Source organism: Agelaius phoeniceus, chromosome 24, assembly GCF_051311805.1.
Source record: "Agelaius phoeniceus isolate bAgePho1 chromosome 24, bAgePho1.hap1, whole genome shotgun sequence".
In the NCBI taxonomy this organism is placed as follows: domain Eukaryota; kingdom Metazoa; phylum Chordata; class Aves; order Passeriformes; family Icteridae; genus Agelaius; species Agelaius phoeniceus.
Genome location: NC_135288.1, coordinates 4,848,967 through 4,866,496, shown reverse-complemented (window position 1 = coordinate 4,866,496; position 17,530 = coordinate 4,848,967). Strand labels below are relative to the sequence as shown.

The 17,530-nt window shown below is 50.6% G+C and overlaps 1 long non-coding RNA gene across 2 annotated transcripts; it reads right to left on the bottom strand.

Annotated features, from left to right (window-relative positions):
• Nucleotides 1-4,924: 4,924 nt before the first annotated feature.
• LOC143695670 (uncharacterized) lies at nt 4,925-16,613 on the bottom strand. Of its 2 annotated transcripts, none has more exons than XR_013185106.1 (3): nt 16,312-16,613; nt 6,642-14,702; nt 4,925-5,210 (listed from the first exon to the last, which is right to left on the bottom strand). It is a non-coding gene; the product is annotated as an uncharacterized LOC143695670 (long non-coding RNA). The 2 variants fall into 2 exon arrangements; XR_013185107.1 differs by having other exon boundaries at nt 7,197-14,702.
• Between the last annotated feature and the right edge of the window lie 917 nt (nt 16,614-17,530).

Here is a 17,530-nt window from a genome sequence, read left to right as displayed (position 1 = left end):
TGTTTGTCAAAGATGTTTACAAGAAGGAGCTATCCCTTCTTGACCAATAGGTGAGAGAAGATTCCTAAAGGCCAATCAGGTCTTAGGTCCACTATTGTTTCTATAAGTGTGGATTTCTAATAATAAAGTGCCTTTTTCATGCCTTCTGATGATGGAGTCTCTGTATCACCTTTGTCTGTCCCCAGTACCCCTTCTGTGATAATTGGTGGCCCTGTTGGTGACACCAGCATCCTGTGGGGAGCAAGGTAGGACCACCCCAGCACCCATCTCCTTTTGGCAATGCCAAGCAAGGGCGCATCTCCACCAGATTCCATCAAGAACAAAATTCAACAAAAATTTAAAGGCTTTTTTTCCTTCTGGTTTGAAGTGTGCAGGAGACACACAGAGGCAGCTGATGGAGAGGTTTAAGCCTTTGCAGAGCAAAGCCTGCTGACCCAGTTAAGTCACCTGTCCCCAGCGTAAGGGGATATCCGCTAAACCCCTCGGTGCCACTGGGAACCGCTGCAAATCCTCTCTGACAGCACACCAGGGATGGGATAACAGGGAAAGCATCCCACCAGCTGCTTACTCAGCCACATCCCACCCTGCCAGGCTCAGTCTGGTCCTGGCAAGGACAGGATCCCACCAGCACGAATGCTTCAGAGCTCCAAAACCCACCAGCACTCCCTGCATCCTAATGGTACGTGAGCTCCAGTGCTCTGCATCCCACCAGCAGGTGAGGAGGATGCTGACAAACCAGGAGTGGACACGTTGCACGTGCAACCAGGCAGGGAAACATCTCCAGTAGGAGCTGCCACCATCCTCCCAAACATTTGCATTGCCACAGATGTTCCTTTCTGTATTTCCTTTCCCTTAAGCTTGTGGTTATTACAGAGAGGCGGAGGTGCCAGGTGGGACTGTAACTACCAAAATCAGGAGTCATTCAGTGCTTTGATGACATCAATTAGCTCCAGGATGTAAGCGCCAAGATTTCTGCAATTACAGCAGGTAAATCTCTGTGTCTGCAATAATCTCACTTGAAGTGTTTCTAATGGGTTCAGTTTCTGGGTTTTGGAGACCAACATCAATATGCACCGATAGCTGTGGAGCAGGAAACTACTTCCTGTGCTGTGGCTTCTGCCTGCACAGTTTGTGTTTGCATACACAATAATATTTTGGGTAAAAAAATTCTCTTTTGTGCTGCCATCTGTGTGAGGAATGAAACTTCAGCGGAGGTCAACTCAGGGAGGTTTCAGCAAGAAAAAAAATGCCTACCCAGGGCAAGATGGGACCTGAGTGGCAACTGGAACTTGTTTCTGGATCACTGTGGGAACAAACTTATGAAATTATAAGCAAAAATGAAAAAAAAAAAAAAACATACCAATCAATTACCAAGATGTTAAAGATGAGTTTTGGGCTGCCTGGGGAATCTGTTCCCTCAAGGACTTTGTAGCTGGATGAATAGTACCAGTTTTCTCGTATTTACTCGAGGAGGGAGGAGCTTGGTGCTGCCCACCAGGATCCCCAACAGCTGAATGGTGCTGGGATGATGGATGGGCTCCCAGGGAGATGCCTCTGCACTAGCCTGATTCCTCTTGAGCTGTTCAGCCTGAGCAGGAGAAGGGAGTAATTCGTGGGTGTTCTTGTTTTGGAAAGTGCCTGATTTCCATGTGGCTGAGAACTGGGACTGTGGTCTGGCAGTGCTGGGACAGAGCAGGGGAAGGAGCCTTGTTGTCCTTGGTGCGACTCTGTGGTGGATAAACAACCTCATTTAATCTTCAGGGCCTTCACTCAGGCACCTTTCATCAGGACTGTTTTCACTTCTTTTCCTTTTGTAATGAGGGAATTTTAAATCTGAGAGGATTTGCAGCAGAAGTGAGCTACACATCCCAATTCTGCACCCAGGAAATGAACTACTGAGTCCAGTCATTGTCAGAAACGGTTACCAAAAAGAAAGACAGAAAGAAAGAAGAAGAAGAAACTCAAAATCTGCACAGAAGAAGAAACCCAGAGTCTTTGGTGTGAAGGGAAGAGGCGTATCTCCCTGGAGAATATGATAATTTATAATGAAACATTATCTACAGCCCCATATGTTACATTTTCTATTTATGGCTAATTTGCTTAAGCATTTCTAATGTACCCCCCAAGGGAGGACAGTTTGTCTTTGGGCAGCTGGCTAGCGCTGAGGGAAGGAACAAGGCAGCGTTTCAGCCGTGCGCGCCGGCAGCCAGGGAAGCAAACAGCACCCGCTGGAAAGGTGCTTGGAAATCCCTCTGGAGCTCAAAGCCAGTGCTCCTGTGTCGGAACTCAGTGCATCCCTCCGGGTGTCCAGAGTTGCCAAGGACCCCACCGGGGGGCTTGGAGACCCTGGCACACAGCCCAGAGCACCTGGGGATTTGATTTTGACCCTTGGAGCAAGTTGCCAGCTTTGTATGAGGACGTGAAAGTCACACAGGTTTGAATGGTGTAATAACAAAATGATCACAGGGTGAAAATGTAGATTTTAGGATTTTTGGTATGGGGGTTATGAGGACAAGATGGAGGAACTTGGGCGTGTCCAGCCTTTCTCCTTCTTCTTCTTGTTCTCCATTTTCTGCAGTGATGTTGGCACTTTGGGATTGGTTTAGAGTAGAGGTGCACTGTCTAACACAGGTGATGGGTATTGGGAATTAAGTGTCAATATGTTCTATGTAGTTTGTAGTATAAAAGGACAACACAAAGAGTGCCTGTGGCTGCCCTGCTGAGCAGACCTCGGCTGGGCAGAAAGAAAATTTTATAGATAAGAATTAATAAACAGCCTCAAGACCAAAAAGTGAAGAGTCCAGACTCGTTCTTCAGCCGCACGGGCCGAAGCAGAGACACCCTGCACATCTCAGGGCAGCAATTATCAAACAGCAACCTGAGACTCCTGTTGCACTGCAGGGGTGCTGCCATGGCAGAGGGATTGCCAGGGTGGGAGATGGAGGGACCTGAGCATCTTAAACACCCCTTGGTCCCTGATTGCTGCAGCGGCCACTGGGCTGAGCTGCATCCACGGGCTGCAGAAGTTAATCTCCTGCACTAAAAGATTCTGGTGAAAAAAATGTATGGATCAGCTTTTCCTGAGCTACAGCATATCCCTGGCCTTTCCCCTGAGCATCTCATCCCTGCTGTGTGGGAAGCCAGAGAAGGGGCTGTGGCCCACCCTCCTGCAGCAGCTGGGTCAGACCCAGGAGTGGCGCTGAGTGAGGGAGCCCTGCTGCAGCGCCGAGCCCGAGTTTGAAAATGATGGATGCTCCTCTCAGCCTTGCTGGGAGGCTGAGGAGATGCTGGATATAAACATGACAGTCTGTGTGCCGGTGTGACTGCTCAGCTCTTCCCGGGTGAGATTCAGCCACAAACATTTCAATCGCATCCTCGGTGAGGGGGGATAACCCAGATGACTCTGAATCACTCCCTGCATCACTAAAATATTCTCAGATCTGATCCTGGATGTCTCAACAAGATGTTCACAAATCAGCCCAGGAAGACTTGTCCCTGCCTCTGATGTTCAAATTTTGCCCTTGAGCTCTCAGAGAGGAAAAAATAAAAAAGAGGTTTTGAGCTTTCCTCCTGCTATTTGACCCAGATGGCTCCTCAGAAGCACACAGGGCACATCCGGAGCCCAGGGCTCCAGCCTTGAGCTCCCAGCAGCCCGGGCCCCACGGCAGGAGAGGAATCCATTTGGCAGAGGTGAAGTTTGCCAGCACAGCCACAGCTTGTGGCAATGATGTGATCTGACTCCAGAGGGAGGTTTGCTTAACCCCTTGCTGACTCTGGGGTTAAGGCCCTTCTCACCAGCAGAGGCACTTCCCTCCCGAGTCCATCATTCCATCTGGACTTGTGGCTGTTCTACAGGGACAGCGAGATCGTTAATTGATCACAGGTAACGAGTTCAGGAGGGGCCAGTCCTGGATTTGGACATTGATGCATGTGCATGAACAATTCCAGGAGTTAGGGAGAGAGAGGCACAATTAGCTGGAATGGTGATCCACAGTGAGGGGAGAGGGGGTACAGCTGGTGCTGGCATGTCACAGGCAGCTTTTATGAAAAATCCTTTCCTTAGGATTTTTCCTCCTGAGAAGCTGAGAGGCCTCAGGAACAAAATGTAACCAATGGTTATCTGCTGCTGTGGAATGCAACAGGTGCATCTGGGATTGGCCTCATGTGGTTGTTTCTAATTAATGGCCAATCACAGCCCAGCTGGTTTGGACACAGAGCCCGAGCCACAAGCCTCTGTTATCATTCTTTCCTATTCTATTCTTAGCCAGCCTTCTGATGAAACCTTTTCTTCTATTCTTTTAGTATATTTTTAATGTAATATAGATCATAAAATAATAAACCAAGCCTTCTGAAACATGGAGTCAGATCCTTGTCTCTTCCCCAATCCAAGAACCCCTGTGAGCACGGTCACACTGGCAGGAGTGTGTGTGTGTCAGGCAGGGATTTGCACTCTGGGATGAATAATCTGGTATCACCTCCTGCCTTTCCCTGGCCAATTACAGCCCCATCCAGCTAATCAGCAGTGGAGAAGCAACTCACCTCCCTGGGTGCTCAGATGACAATTTTATGGATACTGCACGCCCCTGCGACATCAATCCAGCTCTGGCTTTGCTCAGATTATTGATTAAAAGTGTATTAACAATCGATGGCTGGACTAATTGCATGGCTGCTCTAATGGCTGCCTCTCTCAGCTCCCCACTCCTGCCACAACCACAATGCTCCAGAGTGGCTCCAGTCCCTCTCCTCACTCCTGGAAGCAGTACAGCTGCCTGATGTGTGGCCAGAGATCTAACATCTCCCGATACAATGTCAGCCTCCCAGAGTCCATTTCAATAGCAGAAATCAAAGGGAACTATTAAAACTCATTACCATTTTTATCTCCAGTGCTGCAGATTTGCTATAATTTTATTTGAATCTGAATGCAGATGGTATTTGCACAGGGCACCCTTTCCTCTCCCCCTCATTCTTTCTCTGAGGAACACTCAGTTGTACCCACCAGTGGCAGAGCAGGCACCACTCTCATCCCTTTCTCAGCCTGGCTCTGGAGAGATGAGCAGGTTTTCAGTGCAGAGTGGGTGGGTGACAGCACTGCTGGGATGTTGGATGGCAGAGAACAAAGTTCCACAATCTGGGGAAATGTTTCAGCACGTTGAAACGCCTTAAACCGGTCAGTGGGTGAACTCATCGGTGATTTTCCTGTTGTCTCTGAGCTGCACAAATATGAGTAGAAAAAATGAGTTTGGTTAAGCAGCTGCTGGGCTCTCGGAGCTCCCACGTTCCCCAGCCTGGGCATCTCCTCAAGCAGATGCTGAAGTTGTTTCTTTTTGCCAAAATCAAAGTTTAGCATCTGTTTTTACAATAAACCCTGCGCTGCTTCTTCCAGTGCCTTGGCTTGGGTGTGCTCCTGCAGGAGCTTCCTGGTACCTTGCCAAGATGTCAACAGGGAGGATGCAGCTGCCAAGGAGCTGCCCTGGTCTCTCTGTGGCCCTTAAAACAGACAGACCCAAACCCCATTGCACCCAGGATGCTTCCCCAGCCCTTGGCACTGCCTCGGGCACAGGGTGCTGATGCTTAAAAGCAACGTCAAGAACATTGAAGAAGACCAAGAATCAACACAAGAATCTCAACACATCCTACTGGGCTGTTGAGAGCAGCAGCTGGGAAGAAGAAGATCCAATTCCCTCCTCAGAGGAGGAGGGATGCCAGCCAGCAGCATGCTGGAAGGAGATGGCAAGGCAAATGTCACCACCCTGGGACCCTGCTGGGGATCTGCAGCGGCCACCTGGGTCTTGCTGTCCCTTTCCCACCTGGGCAGATCCATTTTCATGCTGGCCCCTCCCTGGGATTTGCCACATGGCTCCCCTCACATCATGTGTGAGCTGTGTTTCAGTGCAGCCCACGAGCTGATTAAAGTTAGAACAGTTTAGCATGGTGCTGGCACAGAGTCATCTCTCCAAGCAGCACAGAGCAGCACAGGGAGCTGGGGTGAGAGCCCCAAGCCCTTGGGACTGCCAGGCTGGCATGGGAGCAGCAGCAGGAACATCCCACAGGGTGCTGGAATGCAGAGTCACCCCCAGTGCTGGGGCTCCCGTGGTGACAGCAGCACCACATTTCCCACACTGCCAGGAATGACCGTGATGCGGCAGACTGACACCTACCCTGAAAGCTCCAGAAAGGGAGAGCCACAAGCTGCCAGGAAAATCACCTGTAGAAGACTTTTGGGCCGTTTTCCTGCTGAAGGCACTCACTGGCTGCAGGGGGATTCCTGGGGATGCTGCTACCTGTGCCATGGGACACTCAGTGCCTGACACGTCCTCACAACTCAAGCTTGGACAAGTTTCTGCCAAAACAAGCTGATGGGTCAGGCAGGGATTGATGGCCATTCCTTGTGAAGGCACCTGAACCCAGCCTGCTGTTCTCCATAAAGGAGCAGATGCAGGCTTTCCCAAAATTCCATCCTTTCCAGTGATCTTCTACCCCTTCCCCGAGTTTTAGCATGGGAATCTAATCTTTTGCAGTGAGCAGAGGTTTCTTTTTGACAGAGAAATTAATATTCATTAGCCATCAGGGAAGAAAACGCTGAGCTGTTTATCATTGCTTCATTAGATTTAGCCAAATACCAACTAAACGTAATTACTTACATAAACTCCTGTGGCAGGGCTTGAAATTTGTAGCCAAAAGAGAAAACCTAAGGAGGAACTGTGGAGATTGGCCTCAGGGTCTGAGCTCACTTCTGCTCTCAGAGCAGCCAAAAAACAGACACAGCTTCAAAAAGTGCCTCTCAGCCTTTGTCATCTCCTTTTCTGCTTGTTTATAACCACCAAGAAAACACACTAGGCGGCCCCAGAAAGGAAGTGGAGGGAGAAAACATCCTCCTTTGCTCTCTTTAGATGCTGCTTTACTTTGTGCACCCATGGGAGATCATGGCAGGGCTGGACCTCCCTCCAGTCTTGGGCACGAGCCAGAGCAGGGCCAGCAGCTCCTGAGGTGCTCTGTTTGCTTTTGTGGGTGGGGAAATGCAATCTGTTCCCCCATGCTTAATTAAACTAATCTAGCCTTCCCCCCCCTTCTGCTTCTCTTCCAATAAAAGCAGTGTCATGGGGCTGTAGAAGCCCCAGCAGGGATCTCCTGATGAAGCTCTGATCCAGCCCAGCCCACCACAGGATGCCTTGGGATGTTCTGCAGGGCATGGTTACCCCCATGGGATGCTCTCCAGCATGAGGAAGCCAAGTCACTGCTGTGGGATGTCCTCCAGGGCACATGGAAGGCAGGTCAATGCTGTGGGATGTCTTCCAGGGCACATGGAAGGCAGGTCACTGCTGTGGGATGTCCTCCAGGGCACATGGAAGGCAGGTCACTGCTGTGGGATGTCCTCCAGGGCACATGGAAGGCAGGTCACTGCTGTGGGATGTCCTCCAGGGCACATGGAAGGCAGGTCACTGCTGTGGGATGTCCTCCAGGGCACATGGAAGGCAGGTCACTGCTGTGGGATGTCCTCCAGGTCACTGCTGTGGGATGATCCCCATGGTGAGGAAGGCAGGTCACATCTCCTCCTCCCCCGTGTCCTGACCAACGTTAAACACCTTTGGCAGACACCTGAGGGGAAGCAAAGGCTCTTCTCTGCCTTTCAGATCCACTGTCTAATTACAAAGCTCGTTCATTTTAGCACCCTGCTATCCCATAATTGATGTTGGGTAGCTCTCACAATGAGCCTGATTTAAATGTATACATGTTTCTCCTTCTCCTGAAACCCTGCTGGCTGTGAGACACCTAATTAACAGCAGAGCTTTCAAAGTCTCCCTAACAAATGCATCCCCGTGTTTCTGAGCACAAGGACTCTCATTAGTGAAGCTGTGCTTTGTGATTATTTACACCCCTTCTATAATTAAAAATTCTGAAAGCTAATTACAATTATCCATCAGTTTTCCAACATCCCAGGACTGGAACCTTCACCTTTTTTTGCCATTGCTTTTCTCTTTTACCCAACAACCCTTCAGGCACAGGCATCCACGAGCACCTGTGGCTCCCCATTCCTCCTCTTCCCCGGGGCTCCCTCTCATGGGACACCCACTCTTAGGATGTGATTTGCTCCATCGTTGCCATAATCTGTGTTTGCTTTGCCAGACAGGAGAGGAAGCAAACATCAGCAATTGCTCCTGGCTCCAGAAGGAGCTCCAGGGAGCGTGGAGATGCTCACACGTGCATGCAAGGAGCAGCAGCGCTGAGGAATGGCACATGGTCACAGTCCCTCTCCCAGGACCAGGTGTCCCCTCTGTGCTGCTTCTCAAGGCTCTGGACAGGTATTCCTATTGCCATGGCAACAGACAAGCTGAGCTGGGTGCTGTCACCCACAGCCCCCACTTTCTGCTCGTCTCAGAACCCCCCATGGCACTGCTGGGCCCTCTGGAGCAGCACTGAAAAGGGACTGTGAAAAATGACTTTGGAATCGAGTGAGTTCCCTGGTCGGGCTGAGTCTGGGAAGTCATAATCTTAATATGAACATCTTTAAATATCCTCACTAATGGGCTCATTCTTTAATTTCCTGAAGCAATGACAGTCTCAACAGACCCTATATCACAGCTAAGATGGGATCTGTCACTGAATGGCTGAATTATATTTCATCCTTTATTTTTATCAGCTCTGCTGACTTATTTATGACAGTTAGAGTCTCGGCTGGCTTTTGTCTGGCCTGTACTTTGCTGCTGCTCAGAAAGGAAAAAGCAATAGTTTATAAAGCCATTTTCACAGCATCCCCATAATTTTAGGCTGTGTCTGAGGCTTCATTTTGAACGAAACTCTGTAGATAAACTGTTATTCATGGCAACGCCTGCAAAGTCCTCAGCAGCCCCCAGAGAACGCTGCCTGCTCAGAGCAGGCTTTCCCTCAGATTTATTTGTGAAGAACAAAGGGCAATTTTCCCATCCTGGCAGCAGCAGCCCACGTGGCAGATGCCACTCAAGGGGGTTATCTTCCAGCACTTCTTTTATTGAAAACATAATCAAATTCCAGGCTGTGTGTGGCCAGGGAGTGAGCCCTGGGGAGCGCTTCCCACGTGCAGCTGGCTGGGTTTGCTGTGGGTGGCTGCTCCATGACCAATGCCAGCCACAATTCCACCCTGGGCAGGTGGCACAGCAGAGGAGCCCTCTCATATTTTCCTGCTGGGCATCCTGGGGTGTTCTGTCCCACATGGCAGCCGGGGGATTCATCCCAGTGTGGGGGCAAGAAAGCAATTTCCCACTTGCTTTATCCCTCGCCTCACTCCTCCCAGAGCCTCGCTCCTCCCAGAGCTTTGCTCCACGCAGCACAGCCCACAGAGAGTCTCAGCCAGGCTTTAAGCATCTGGGCATTGTGAGCCTGGGTGTTCCTGAGCCAACAGAGCAGTTGGTCGTGTTGTCCTGGACACATTCCCATGCTCCCTGCTCTGCTCGTGAGTTGGCTCCGGGGTCATGCGGGCCCCTGGGAGCAATGAGCATCTCCCAGCCCAGGCACTGCTGGCCTGGCTCAGCTGCTCTGTGGCACGGGATGGCTGAGTGCCATCTGCCAGCCTCACCTCGTGGGCCTGGGCCACTCCCAGCAGGGCTCAGATGAGCCGCCGGCAAATGTTGGTGACCTCCAGGCAGCCGCGGTTTGGGGACAAGGAAATTTCCTAGCAGAAGGGGAGAGCATAAAGGAGCCAGGGGAGTGGAGGTGAAGCACAGGAGCAGCTCCAAGAGCTCCTCCCGAGACCCAGCAAGTGCCAAAGTTAATACATTTAATATATTTCCTACGTGCTCTGCCAGCCATTAGGAATGTGCTTGTTTTGTCATTGCTCTGAGGCAGTCACGGGGAGCGTCTGCGCTCTGAGTGCATGGGGGAAAATGAGAGTGCCCTGAGCTGGAGTGGGCAGCCAAAAATAACAGACAGCTTTATCCTTGGAAGGAAATTGGGCACTGATTGGAGGACAGAAGTTGGGTGAAGCAATATGGCATTTCCATGTGTTAGGGGTGTGTGTGCTGTAGGCGACATTCGGGGTGCCTCGTGTGATATCAGCCCCTGTCAGAGGACAGCAGCTCTCACCAGGAGCCACATCCCATCCCGTGGCCTTCCACTGCCTCACCTCACTGCAGCTACAACCTGGGATAGCCAAAAAGCAGTGAGTGACCTGGATAAAACACTGAGGTGTCCATCTCCTGCTTGCCACTGGATGATCCCTTAGCAGTGTCTTAGCTCTGAGTGCTGGGCTGGTGCTGCTGTCAGCATGGGCTCCCTTGGGGAGCAGGGGCCATGGGGCAGAAGCCTCCCAGCACATCTGGCCCCTTTCCCCATCACAGCTCCAAGCCATGAGAAATTTCTCTCAGCCGTATGAATATTTAAAGTAACTTGCCGGATCTCAAGGGTTCCCCACCTACCCTTCTTAGGGGTGGTAATGAGCTCTGAATAGGAAATTAGGAATAATTATAACCCATTCATCCCTTTAATAATGAGTCAAATAATTCCAGAGCCTGTTGACAGAACTTCCCTGGAAGTTCTCCATCCTGTGTGATCTGAAGTGCTGCCTGAGCTGGTGGTTTCTCTCGTTGCGTTACCTCACAGACTTTACAGTGCTTTTAGCTCAAAGCAAACTTTCCAATTCCAGCAGTGACTTGAGGAATTCCCAGGCACGTCCAAGGACGGAAAGCCAAATTCTGCATTCCCAAAGCTAATATATAGAGAGACAACAAGAGAAAAAAGGAGCTTATGACTAAACACTTCGGGAGCTGACGAGCATAGCAGTATTTTAAGCTCCTGCCTGCTATCTTTGGACTGTGACTCTCTGATGACTAACAAAATATTTGCTTTTTTTCCCTTTATGGGCCAGTGATTTCGCTGTCTGAATCTTGTCCTATTGACCCAAAGAGCTTCAATTTCAAAGCTATTAAAACCTAATTTTCTATACCAGGCTCCTGAGACAGCCACTAACTTCCATAGAATAATTCATTTCTTTCCTCTGGAAAAAAAAATAAAGAAAAGAGGGAGAAGCAAAGGACATTGGAGGTGTTGTTCAAAGGGAAGTCCAGGCCAGCAGCTGCCTGTGTTCACTGCTGATACTTCCCTCCGCAGTGTCCTTCCAGAGGAGGAGCAGGAATGCTCCTTGGATCATCGCCCGTGGAGCAGCAGCTCTGTTTGCACAGGAGAACTGTCGTTCCCTGATAACACCCAGAGCCCCTGCACTGTCCTGCCATGGGCAGCACTGGCAGCCAAGGTCTGTTCTTCTGGGACAAAGCAAACTTCCAGCCTCCTCTGCCTCCAAAGCGTTTGGGTTTGCTGTATCCCAGGCACTCAACACTGGTCGACAGCTGAGCCTCATGTTCTGAGCTGTGAGCAGTGGGAAAATCGAGGTATTTTGGTGGGCTGGGCTGCAGCAGGGCCATGGAGCCACACTGATCCTCCCTCCTCTGCCCATCCCACGCAGGGCCTGCTTGGGTGCCAGCAAACTCTAGAGCTGGTGCTACTCTGCCAAGACGCCCTTTCATATTCTCCATCGTGATAATGCTTTGTTGGATAAGTGCTTTTCAAACCCTACAGATAGATAGAGTATCTGGAGTGGCATTTTAAAAGAGAAAATTGAGACAAGATTCATTACAGGCACCAGTAAATGTCAAACATTTTATCAACTGTGTAAAGTGCCGTGTTAAGCTGTCTTTTCCCCCCAAAGCTTGATTAAAACTAAAAATGCCTTTTAAATATTAATACTATTCTCTTCTCCGTGCAGCTTGTTTGGTTATTTGCAGAGACAGGGATGGGATGGTTCTTGGTGGAGGAGGCATTGGGAACCCTGAGGCTCTGCTTGGCCCTGGCAGTGCAGCTGCACGTCCCACACCCTGTCCCACTGTGGGGATCCCATCCCAGTGCCTTGTGCCCTGCCAGACTCAGCCCTGCTCCGAAATCCTCCTGCACACGTCACCTCACACGTGGCACGGTGTCTCTAACAAGTCCCCCTCGTTAAGCGGTGTTTAATTAAAAGCTGGCTCTCTGTTGCGGGTGCTAATTAGCGCTCTTTGCTCGAAGGCGCAGACTCCATCAATATCTAAATCCATAGTCAAAACCCAGCACAATAATAAATACTGTGCTGCCTGTTCCACCAGGATCCCAAAGTTCTTGCTTGTATCCACATGGATCCCGCTCTGGCAGCACTGAGTGAGTCAGCCAAGCCAGGCCCCAGGCTGGGAAGGGTCCATGGCTTTCCCCAAAAACTCCTGCAATCTACACGAAACTCCTGCTTCAGTGTGTTTTTTCCTTCAGGAATTGCTGTTTTTTGCAGCCAGGAGAGCAGCTCTCCTTGGGCAGAGCCACAGGGCACACCTGACCCTCAGTGGGTCTCTGCAGAATCATTCCAGGGAGCCAAGATGTGTTTCCTGCACCGAGATATTCAGAGTCAGCTTTTCTAGCAAATTATTCACTATAAAAATGACTTCTGTTCCAGATGCATCCAATCTTCTTAAAGGGTGCGGCTCCCAATAGCAGAACGAACTCATGAAAAATGCATGGCCTGGAGCATCTCTGGAATATTTATTTATCCAGCAAGTCTCACTCGGGGCGTGATGATGCTGCCAAGGGTGTGCTGCACTGTCAGGAGCTGGCACCAGTGGTCACCTCTGGAGCCACCAGCTCTCACCCTGCCAGGTTTTGGGGACCAGCCAGTTCTCCTCTGTGCCACCCACAGGTATCTCACCAGGGAGCTCAGGGTTTGTGTCTTGGCCACAGGATAAGCCAGTGAACACTGCCCAGAGAATCCAGTGAGGTTTTGGGACACGAAGCTGTGCTGGATGGAAGCAGCATGGGGGGACACCCAGGCTTGGGACAAAAGCAGTCCCTCCAGTAGCTGGATAAGGCTGAGCCAGTGTTTTTCCCGTGTTTTTCTGAAGTTTTCCCTGCAAGCTGCTCTGGCAGCTTCACCTGCCTTCCTTTCCCTAATTGCATGAATAATGCTGCCCTGCTGTCAGAAGGACCTGCTGGCCCTGGGAGTTAGGCTGGGTGGTGGCATGGCAACAAGGCTATACATTCATTTTGTACCACTTGATAGGTAAACCAGAAGATAATAAACAAGTTAACTCTGTGTGAGGATTAAGGCTGCCCATGCCCAAATGCAAAGGCTCCCACGTGCCAGAGCTTTCTGCTTGCCTGGTCCAACAAGGGGAGTGGTGCAGGTGCCAGGAGCCAGGGAAAGGGACACAGCCACATCACTGGGAAACTGTTAAGGAATTTCAGACTCGTGCTGCTGTCAAATCTCCAGACTCATCCTTAAAGAGCAGCTCTTCACCCAAAATGATGCCACTCACTGCTAGAGACGTTAACGGTGCTGCCCATCTGCCAGCACCAGTGCATGGCCTCAGCTATGCAGGCACTGTTTGGCAGAGTCACTTAAAAAGATGGAGAGGGAAAAGGGATGCAGAGAGCGTAGGGAGAGTGCAGAGGTTGCTCTGTTGCAATAAAACAGAGATTTAATGGTGCTGGGCGAGACCGCTGTGTGTGCTGCAGGCAGTGCAGGCTGCGCCTGGTGCCTTTACCTCCCAGTACTTGCCCTTCATAGATGAAGGAGCTGGTAACTGCTGTCCCCAAACAGCCTCGATGGCTTGGGGGCATGCTGGTCTCCTGTCTGGCACCAGGGGGGAGCCTAAATATCTCCCCTTGCCCCTGAGGGCTGTCCTCAAGGGAGAAGTGTGGGATGGGAGACAGCTTCCAGGGGTAACTCCATCCCTGCATCACCTCTGGTACTGACCCCTGTGTTACCAGACTGAAATCCTGTGCCAAGGGCACCGCCACAGTGGGCTGGAGTCAGACCTTTCACTGCCACAGCAAGGAGGTTATTTATTTCTCAGATACTGCCTGGCAGCAGGAGGTTCACATGAGCCCAGAGAGGAGGGAGGGCTGACAGCTCCAGCCTGGGCAGTGCTGCGGATCACCCCTGATTCCCAGTTACATAAAGCTCCTTATGCAGCAAACAATTGTGTTATTAAAGGCAGAAGGACAAGGTCCGATGTAATCCAGCGACTGTGACTAACTGGATTTATGGGCTCACTCCCACTGCTCGGCGCAGTAGCAGAAAGATCCCTCAGATCTTAAAGAAACTAATTTTGGCAAAGATCTTCAGCAGTGATTGTTCCCCTGGAGAAGGGACAAGGGCATGGAAAGAAGTTGGCGTGGTTAAGAGTGTCTCTGTTGGCTCTTCCAGCATCACAGTTTGAGCAGCCCACACAGGTACAGAGGTGGGCTTGTGCCTGCTGAGGTGGGTCTGAGCCTTAACTCCAATATTCCCCCAAAACCATGCCAGAGGAAAGCCTGACTGGGGGGGATCCCCACTGCACCTTTCCCCTTGGATGTCCAAGCTGTTTTGGGGACAGCAGTGGGTTTGGTCTCTGGAGGTGATGCTGCCCACCCACACTTGGCTGGCTGCTGTTGTGGCTGCTCCAGGTTTGGCTCCAGCGCTGATTCCCTCCCACTGCCACCCAGCTTCAACAAGTTCTCTCTGGCTCAGCATTGGGATGAAAAGCTTTTTTTTCCTTTTATCCAAGCAGGCTTTGAGGGGTGGCCATCATCCCCTGGGTGCCTTCCTAGAGATGAATGCATTCCCATGATCCATGGCGCTTCGTGTCCTCCGTGTTTGGAATTTTTCCAGGTTTCTGTCTCCAGGTCTGGCACGATGAGTTGGGTGTTGGTGTTCCTGCCACGGTCTTTTGTCACCCCTGGGGAGGGAACAGTGTGATTCAGTGCATGCTCTGAAGGGGAAATTGGGCTTGGGGAGGGCTGTCGAGCAGGAGGCTTTGGGAACAGCCAATATTTATAGAACATGATAGCAGAGGCATTTGCAGATAATTTTGGGTATTAAGGGAAAATAGCAGCACTTTCTTTCCCAGCTACACAAGGTAGTTGTGCCGACAGCCTTCCCTGCCCCTCCTGATCCAGCACAGGCTCCACTCCCAGCGCTGACTCCTGAAACTGCTCATGATTTCAATCATCCTGAGACAGCACCAGAGTCTGTCTCATGATTCAATCATCCTTCCTGAGGCTCTGTCAGCCACAGCGCTGCCCTCAGCACTCCCACATCCAGAGCCCAAATCAGCACCCACTCCAGGCACTGGTGCAGCCTCTGCCAGGGCATCTCAGCTCTACCCTCAGCCTCACCACCCGCCCTCCCTCACCCCCATGCCCAGGCTGTGCCACGCATCACAGGAAAGGAGAGAGAGTGGAAACAATTGGATTGACTCCAGCACCTGCCAGCCCTCCGCCTTCGCTCGAGTGGAAGAGAATCTTATAATTGTGAGACTGTGCTTTAATTATATATTTGCAGAACTAGAAGTTCAGCTCTGGCATTGATGGGGAGGCACCTGTTAATTGAGTCATTTGATCCACCCAGTGCCAACGCGGGGCTGAAACTTCGCTGGGCTGGCACTGGCAGCACACACACCTGCCAGACCTGCTGTCTGTGGGGATGGGAGGCAGCTGGAGCATCCCAGTGGGACCAGGACAGGCGTCCTCCCTGGCGAATGCCACTCAGTGTCACCGTCATATTTTATGAAAAACCCCTTCGCCAGGATTTCTTCTCCTGGGAAGCTGAGAAGCCTCAGAGAAAAATGAAAACAATAATTATCTGATTTGCTTCTCCTGTGTTTTGCTGCTTTGGAATGTGGTTTGGACATTGTTTACCAACTGGTCATTGTTTGACTGGTTTCATGTGAATTGTTTTAACTTAATGACCAGCTGTGTCGAGGTTCTGGAGAGAGTCACAAGTCTTTCATTAGTATCTTGTTAAGCTTTCCGTAAGTATCTTTCTCTATTCTTTAGTATAGTTTTCATATAGCATTCTTTAATATAATATAGATCATAAAATAACAAATTAGCCTTCTAAGGAGATGGAGTCAGATTCATCATTTCCTTCCTGCCCCTGAAAACACCACAACCCAGCTCTGTTTTCCCTGGCCTTACCTGTGTCAATTAAACCACCATAAGCTGGGGTGCCATATGTCATCGTTTCCTACAGCCTTTTGAAAGTGCAAAGAAAGAGACAACTGTGAGACTGGCATTGCCATGCTCGGCACTGCAGCATATGCTTTTTGGGAATACACTCAGCCCATTATCATACCGTCAACGGCAGCAGGACAGATTGCCAGGCTGCTCTGGAGGCTTCAAAGCACAACCAGTGGCCTCTGAGCTGGCTCTTCCCAGCATGAGCTGGGATTGGGTCCTGCTGGGGAGGCACCAACGTCCAGCACAAGCTGTGGGTGTTGGGGCTGCCCTGAACTGCTGTCACCATCACCCAGGGCACCGCGGACCCAGAAACGCAGCTCAACTCACCCACACAAACCCTCCATGCAGCTCAAGCGGCGGCGATTGCTCCTTGGCCCACGACTGGGTGAGATCTGGGGATGGCTGTGGGCTCCCCACTTCCCAGTTCTCATTTTTCCTCTCTGGAAAATCCTGCAGAAGGCTCAGAGTGCCACAGCATCCCCACGCTGGCCGCTCAGGCCGGCTGCCTTATGTAAGCGAGGGAGGGACCTTGCAGAGCTCCCTCTCTTCCGAGGCTGATTTAATTAAAAGCCAGTTTTATGGTGCCTGCGCTAATTATAACTTTTTAGCCCAGAGGGTCAAAATGAACTTGTTGCTCAGAATTCTGTTATTCAAATCTGCTGCGAAGGGTTTGGATGCTCAGAAATTTTCCAAATAATTCATCTCTATAAATGTGCTTTGCTGATAGCGTTTTTTTCTCACTTGAACTTTTTTTGTGCGCTCATATGCAAAGGCGACCGCCTGGGGATGTGTTCCTTGTGAAAAGTAGGGATGCTGATCCTTGAAACTATTATGCTGGTGAACAGTAATAATTATCCATGTTTTTTAATACTGCAGTGTAAGATATCCAGGCAACTGAGCACTGCAGAAGGGAGAACCGCCCCAGGGAAACACCAAGTGCTTTTCTCTGGTGAGAAGGGTGGAAGATTCCCATTGGGATGAGCTGTTGAGAGCACAGCTCCAGAATAAGCATCAACCTGCTTCACACAGGGCAAAGGAACTGCTCCTGACTTCTCTTACACCTACTTTGGAACACACTGAGAAAATCGAAAGAAAAAAAAAAAAGACTAGTCTACATTCAGAGCAGAGAAGGGCAACGTGGGATGGATTCTGGAGGAGAGATAGGTCTCCTGGGCACAAGCTGTTTTTCCTGAATGCACAGTGAAAAATCGTGGCAAACTCTCCCAGGAGTTTTTAACTCTCTATCCAGTGATGTCAGAGCTGTTCACATCCTGCCTCACCAGCCCCAGTGGCTCTTATTCCTGAGGGGTGAGATGAGACAGCAGCTTACCCATTGCTCCACACCAACTGTTCCTGGAGCCCCAGCCAGGAAATCTGGGGGTTGGCATCTCCAGAATTGGCAGCAGACTCAGCCTTGGGGACTGAGCTTGAGATGGGTGCTGCTGATGGAGCAGGGCAGAGGTTGGGATACACAGCTCAACCCCCTCTTCACAGCAGCCTTTCCTTCCTGAGCACGAGGAGCTGGTGTTTAAAAAGGGAAAACCCA